Raw genomic sequence first — 7551 nt, forward strand, 5'->3', positions numbered from 1 at the left:
TTTCTTCTTCTCTTTCTTTTCCACTTCCACCGTATTTGCATTGCACAGGTAATATAATGTCTATGAAATTTGCATTATTTTTATTTTTTCCTGTATATGTGTTGGGTTTTGTTTACATGCATGAAACTGATTTCTGTATTGCTAGCCAAATAAAATTTTTTTAACAAAATAACTGTAGCAATATATCTAATGTAAAATATAATGCTTAATTTTATAGGTTTGGATTCTACTACAGCTAGATGTATTCTGGTGCTTAATTAATTTTTTTTTTCAAACTCAGAGGACTCTACAGCAGGAAACTTGTAAATGGTCTGAAAACTTTTCTCTAAAAAAATATTTTAGACATAGATGAGGTATGATCTCTTTAATTTGGGAACTTCACTTAGACATATGATTTAAATATGCAGTAAATTCCTTCTGAAGCATGCCCCTCATTTCTCTTATTTCTCAGTGGAGAAAAGTTAACAATTTTAAAGGACTCCAGAGGCAGAACTCCAGACAGAAGACTTTAACACATTCTTTTTGAAACTTGTCTGTGACCTGTCCATGGCCTTTTGTAGAATAGCATTGTGTGAGCAGAAGAAAAATGGGGAATGAAATGCATATCCTGCATGTGATGCTGTGGTTGTGGTCAAATGGTAACAATGCATAGTAAGTGGTATACATAATAATGTATTTTTATACTAGAGTATAAGTACCAAAGAATACAGGGGGAAAAAAAAGAGAGATTCATTTGGTGAAGCTATGTATCTGGAAGAGGCAATCAAAGATACCTAAAAGGATTGGCGCTAAAAGTCAGCAAAAAATGCAGTTGTCACAGCAAAAGACCTGTAATTTAGAACAGACACATGCCATCTCTGGGAGCACTCAAGAAAGCAGTTCCACCAAGAATCCTTTGTCTGCTCTGTGGGGGATTTGCTGGACTTGCAGAGTGTACTACTAAGGTCCTCACACGTCAATAGGATGGGGTGGGTTTAACTGCCAAGTGCCTCTAGACAATTTCAAATCAGGTTAAGTTTTGTCTGTTTCAATGAATTAAAAATTACTCATACTGCCAAAGCTGCATGTATGTCCTTTGCAGAAGGGATGGTGAAATGCAGAAACAGGAAAATAAAATGCCCGGTGAAAATGAAATAGAGACAACAGTAGGAACTTGGTAAATAAGGAGAAGGCAAATAGCTCAGACGCTGAAACAATGAGATAAAGACAAAGGAGGTAATAGGAACAGAGGTTTCCAATGCACTCATATTGCATTCATTGCACAAGTGAGGACTGGGAGGATTAACCTCTGGCATTGACCTTGAACATGCCAAAAAAATTACCACAAGCAGAAGCACAGAGTCTTCAGTAAGCAGTAGCCTCAGCTGTATTAAACCACAGAGAAGGCTCAGGCTGCCCTGTCAGCTAGGTGCTCAGGGAATGAGAGGATGTTCCAGTCTCAGCCCATGGCCACACTGCCTCACTCTGCCACCAGCAGTGAGGGAGCGGGCACAGGCAAGCCTGAATTTGGCCCAAATGTGGTAGGGATGCAACTGGCTGCTCTGTTTGTTGAGGTCAGCCCAACACTGGAAACACTGCAGGTACATGAGCAAAAAGTGAGGCAAAAACTGCCACTCACTTTAGGATTATATTTGTAATAAAGAAAATATTATGCTTGCAGCCTTTGGACAGGCTAATCTGCCTGATAATAATTTTCAATTATGCACCTTTGTCTACAGCTGCCATTTTGAGAGTAGATAAATAATAGTGCATGTATAAGGCACTATATGACACTGCTGATGTAGCCTGTAAAAAATCCTCATAACTATTACTTGAATTTGCTGGGATACAATAGATCCAACTGTGCTGAATGAAATCAGGAGGCTATGCTTTCTCATTTATTAGCAATCTGGGGTTTCAATATTTATTTCATATCATAACCGAGTAATAATTTAATAATTTTTTTCCCTGAAAAAGTATATGCTAATTTATTCAGCTTAGAGCATCCCACATGAAGCAGAGGTCCTGGAAGGCTTGGGAAAACACCTGAACACAGCCTAGACCAGTGCACTTGCAAGAATTTCCTTAACAGAAATGTCCAGAGTTCTTGCAGCCCCAAGTCCCATATACCTCAGATTGAAGTGAAGCCTACTAGTTATAATGCTTAGGATGTCATGAGAAAGATTTTTGGATGAAAATGTATCCCTTTTAAAATTTTTTTAAAACAATTTCAGTGACATTTCTAATTTTCTAAATATTGGCAATATAAAACCCACAATTAAAACAAAAATTCCAGATTTATCAAATAGTAATAGAAAGACATTTTTTGAGCTGTTAGGCATTGATAAAGTAATTCTGTTTTAAATTGGTGTTCATGAGAATGTCCTTATTTTAGAATAGGGAGTTTTAGCCGGCATTTTTGTGGGTTTTTTTGTGTGTGTTTTTGTATGTTGTTTGGTTGGTTGATTTTGTTTTTTGTTTTGTGTTTTTGTGCTGGTTTGGTTTTGTTTATTTTTGGGATTTTTTTTTGTTTTGTTTCTTTTTTTTCCTGTTTATATAAAGAATCATTACAGCACATTCAAATAAAATTTCAATAATAAGTTCATGTGATTATATTTTACTTAAGAAAATGTCATTATTTTATGGACAAGATAAAAAAATTCTATTTGATTTTTTTTTTTTGCAAGACAAAATAATAGATGTGCTAATTAGAGCTATACGGAAGTTTTCTTAATGAGTACTTGACTTGTACAGCTAAGATTCTTCCCTGATGAGGGAAAATAATTTTTAAATTAAGTTTCTGAAAGTGATTTTTCTAAATAATTATTTTTTGTTGTACTCTTCTGCAATTTAATTAAATTACTTTTTAAGCTTTTTATTGTTTGTTTCCATACACCAGAGGAATAGTGAAGTAAAATTATTAGGGAGAGTGCCAAGTGCTTTGCATAAATCCAGGTAGAAGGTGTCAGTTGCCCTGCCCCTATCCAGTACTCTGTCCCCATCACAGAAGATCCCTAAATTTGTCAGGCATCATTTCCCCTTTGTAAAGCCATCTTGGCTGATACCAAGCACCTCTTCATTGTCTGTGTGCCTTAGCACAGCTCCCAGGAGAATCTGCTCCATGACCTTGCCTGGCACTAAGGTGGGACTGACCAGCCAGTGGTCCCATGGGTTTTCTCCTTTCCCCCTTTTATAAATGGGGGCCGTTTTTTGCTTTTTCCAGTTACTGAGGACTTCACCTGCCTCTCACAATTTTTCAAAATCGATGGAAAATGACTTAGCAACTATGACAGTTCCCTTGGGACCCTTGGATGAATCCCACCAGATCCTCCCATGGAGGTGTACATATTCGGGTTCCTTAGGTGGTCTCAAACATGATCCCTTCCCATAGTGGTCTTGGGGCCATCATTCTCCCAGTTCCTGATTTTGAGTTTGTTCTCAACTCTAGCAGTGTGGCGGGAGCACTTCCTGCTGAAGACTGAGATAGAGCACTCATTGGGAACCTCGCCCTTTTCTTTGTTCAGGGCAGTCAGGTCTCCTGTTTCCTTCTGCAGAGGGCCTGCGTTACCTCTAGACTTCCTTTTGTTTGCAACACACCTATAGAAGCCCTCTCTTTTACCCTCAATATCCTTGGGGTTCTATTCTAACTGGGCCTTAGCTTCCTTAACCTTGTCCCTAGCTTCTTTTGCAATTCCCCTGTATTCCTCCCAGGTCACTTGTCCTTCTTTCTACTTCCTGAAAGCCTCTTTTTTGCTCTGCATTTCCTCACCAACTCCTTTGCCTTCCATGAGGCTTCCTGTCATTTTTGCCCAATTTCCTCCGTGTTGGGGTCCATTGCTTCTGGACTATGATTCTAAAACAAAATGACACTGTTTTCTTATTTTTGTCACTTATTCTTTATTGATTCAACTAATTATATCTGAAGTATGTAATGACTGGTATATAAAACTATATTTTTGGGATAATTTTAAATACAATCTAGTTCCCAGCCTTAATGTTGACATTATAAGTAAGTAAAGGCCAATAGCCTATAAGAGAAATCATTCCTTTTCTCTTTGTCACATAATTAAAAACAGATATAAAAGCCAACAGCTTGCACTTGACACTATGAAATTGCTTCAGAAAACTTGCATAGACATGAGATTAGGTGAGGGAAGGAGCTGAATTATTAGCTTTGGAGTCAGGCATTCAGAAAGGTTAAGAAAGGATAATAATTGTGCCAAAATTTCTTCATAGTTTAAATATTTTCACATGAGGACTCTAAATAGCTAACATAGCTAAACAATAAAGTTAATAAAAAAATTTTAAAATTTTTTTGAATATTTTATTTTACACTTCTATACATAAATGTTCAATTACTTTGCATTATACAGTTCGATAGCTGAACCACACCTCAAAAATCTCCTTTCACTTAAAACAGTGTTCTGGCTTACTACATGACTTCCATTCTTCAAAGCTGATTTAAAACTGCCCTTAACTGTCTCATTACCAAAAAATCAAAATTCTAACAGCCGTAAAAGTCAAACAGCGTCTATGTGTATATCCTGCATATAGATTGTATATAGCTTTTATAAATATTTTGATTTTATCTCTGTCTCTGTGGTGGACAGGCTCAGTCCTGTCTAAACCTGGGGCCGATCAATGTTGATGCATCTTGGAGTGGCATGTTCAAGCAAAGCACTCAAGATCACCCTCCCTCTCCACTCTAGCTGTTTTTCTCTACAGCATCTTCACCATAATACATCTACATTTCAGCGACGTCTAAGTCCTTGTTTCTTTTCTCTTGCATTCCCATCAGATAGTTTCACAGTGCACTCTAAGATTCAAATGCAAAATGCCCTGAGAACAGTAATGGCACTCAGAAACAAACATCGTGTTCCCAGTACCACAGTTCCCAGAAGGACAGTTCCCACAAGGACAGTGACAAGTACACCTCAATTTGTTTGCACAAAAGCACTGTCATAGGGATGTTTCATCCATACAGAGTGTTCTTTCTGGATAGGTAATTCAAACCTAGAAGATGCACCTTATGAACTGACAGGCAGTAAAGAAAAAAAATAAAGCTTGTGGATGTTACTATTTGAATTATAGATCAGTGCTTGAATACAACATTTTTTCAACTTATGATATGGTACATGATGCAGCTAAGTAGTTCAAATAAACCACTCAGCTCCAGGTACACATGCTTAACAGACAACAAAATAATCTCAACCCAACTCTAAAAGCACATATTTGGGATTTAAATTTCCAGTGTGCATTTACTTCCAGGAACTTAGCATTATCATCTTCAACAACTGCTTGTTAGAGACAAGTTGTTGTGTTCCACAACCATCATCATCTTCACATTCATTTGCCTCTTATTAACATGACATTTTAGAAGTTCATATTTTTAAAGTTTTCTTCCTATCTATGACTTTTTTATTCTAATCTTTTATTTAAGCAAGCAAATAAACCAAAAAATTAAACAAACAAAAGAGAAAGTGTGAACAGTTGGAACACATACCACGATATAAAAGGCAGCACTTTAAAACAATGGCTAAATAATTTGAAGTAGGACAGAGCAAAGTTAATTTTGGAGGTTTGTGCTTCACAGGTACCCTTTGGGGCACCTCTCTGCAGTATTGCTTGTGGGGGCATGTTAAATGCCCTAGTTTAGACAGCAAAAACTTATATACCCCATCCACTTGCAACAGAACTGTACCTGTTTGACTCAAATAATCCGTTGCTTAGTCACAGACTTTCAGGTCATTGCTATGCTGGTTTTTTTTGTTAATTTCCTATAGAAGATTTCTTAAAAATGTTTATTAAAAAGCATAAAATTTTTAAAACTTAAATGCCTGCACAAGTTTTCTGATTTTTAGTGAACCACATGTATTGAATGCTTCCAATTTTTTGGAAGCATTCAAAAAATACTGCAGAAAGTGCTTTTGTGTGTCAAGCTTTCTCTCCAGTGCTTCTCTCTAAAACAGGGAGCTTGTTTCAGTGTTGGTATCTTCAGTGGTTCTTCATTACCTGGTAAACCTACAAACTCAAAACAAAACCAAGCATAAAAATGCAACAGACAGCAAAATTAAAAATTAGTAAAAAATATAATTTACAATTTTTATTCTATATTTACCAATTGAGAACTTCTCTACAAGAACTTGACATGATGGATGTTGTCTTAGTGTCTATGTAGTGTAAGCAATTATTTAATGTAATTTTGAACCTATTCACTTTGGAATTCAACAACTGAAATATCATAAATGCATTAGTGCACTCTGGCTTTTGATGCATTTTAACATATATATTTGGGTCAATTTCAGCAGAGAATCACAGAATGAGCCAGATTGGAAGGGACCACAATGGGTCATCTGGTCTAGCCACCCTGCTCAAGCAGAGTTACCACACAGCACATGGCACAGGATTGTGTCCAGATGGTTTCTAAATATCTCCACTGAGGAAGACTCCATAGCCTCCCTGGGCAATCTGTTCCAGTGCATGATCTCCTACACAGGTTATTCCTTCATGTTCAGGTGGAATTTCCTGCGCATCAGTTTCTGCCCCTTGCCCCTTGTCCTACTGTTCAGCTCCACCAAGAAGAGCCTGGCTCCGTGCCCTTGGCATCCTCTCTGCAGATACTCACACTGATGAGGACCCCTCTCCGTTGTCTCTTCTTGAGGCTGAACAGGCCCAGCTCCCTCAGCCTTTCCTCATAAGAGGAAATTGAAATAGATATCAAGGGCCTCCGAGATGAACAAAGACTTGTACACAAACAACACAATAGATATACAGGTGCAAAATACAATATGGGAATCCTTTCTTACACAGAAAACTGTAACCCTGTAATTCACTGGTTAGCAAAACTATGTCATTCTTGGATGTAAATGTGCTTAGACATCATGGAAAAAGAGCAAATCTCAAATCCCTTAAGAATAGCTAGAAAAATGATCACATTATTAATAACTTATTTAAAACCATGTGGAGGGATACATTGTAAGGTATTACCTTGATTTCCATTTTAAACTTCAGCATGAGTTTCTCGGAATGGTGACTCTATCTCCTCAGAGCATATTGCAGGGTCTTCGGGAGAGTTCCCATAATTATATAATAACACAGGATCAATACATAACCCAGTAAATCTTCTAAATTAGAAATAATATTTTTTTTCAAATACAAGAACACATCTGCCTTCCTTTCCCTAAGTCACTAGATCAGACTTTGTGTTGCAGAATCATAGAAAAAGCAAATCAAATATTTGAAAAAGATTTTCTGCTAGTCCCACTGGGAGAGAACAGTGTGTTAAATGCATGCAACGGGTGTTTTTAAGTTTTCGTGAAAGGGGGTTACTGCCTTGTGAATTCCACATTTTTTATGTCATTCAGTGCATGTTTGCCAAATCTGGGCAGATTCTGGGTGCATCTACCTAGAGCATGCACTGAGATATTTAGACACAATATAAAAAGACATCTAGTATCAAAATGATAAAGATACCAAAGAAAAGATGCATGGTGGAGTATAAATTCAGAAGCTCTGTGTTTACAAGCCATTACCCATTATTACAATTCATACAGTAGCTCACTAAAACACACA

At 37.1% G+C, this 7551-nt stretch overlaps 1 long non-coding RNA gene across 1 annotated transcript; it reads right to left on the reverse strand.

Moving 5' to 3' along the window:
* Positions 1-5766: 5766 nt before the first annotated feature.
* On the reverse strand, positions 5767-7045 carry LOC134431893 (uncharacterized). The gene is made up of 2 exons (XR_010031140.1): positions 6967-7045; positions 5767-6000 (listed from the first exon to the last, which is right to left on the reverse strand). It is a non-coding gene; the product is annotated as an uncharacterized LOC134431893 (long non-coding RNA).
* Between the last annotated feature and the right edge of the window lie 506 nt (positions 7046-7551).

This window comes from Melospiza melodia, chromosome Z (assembly GCF_035770615.1).
Source record: "Melospiza melodia melodia isolate bMelMel2 chromosome Z, bMelMel2.pri, whole genome shotgun sequence".
Taxonomy (NCBI): domain Eukaryota; kingdom Metazoa; phylum Chordata; class Aves; order Passeriformes; family Passerellidae; genus Melospiza; species Melospiza melodia.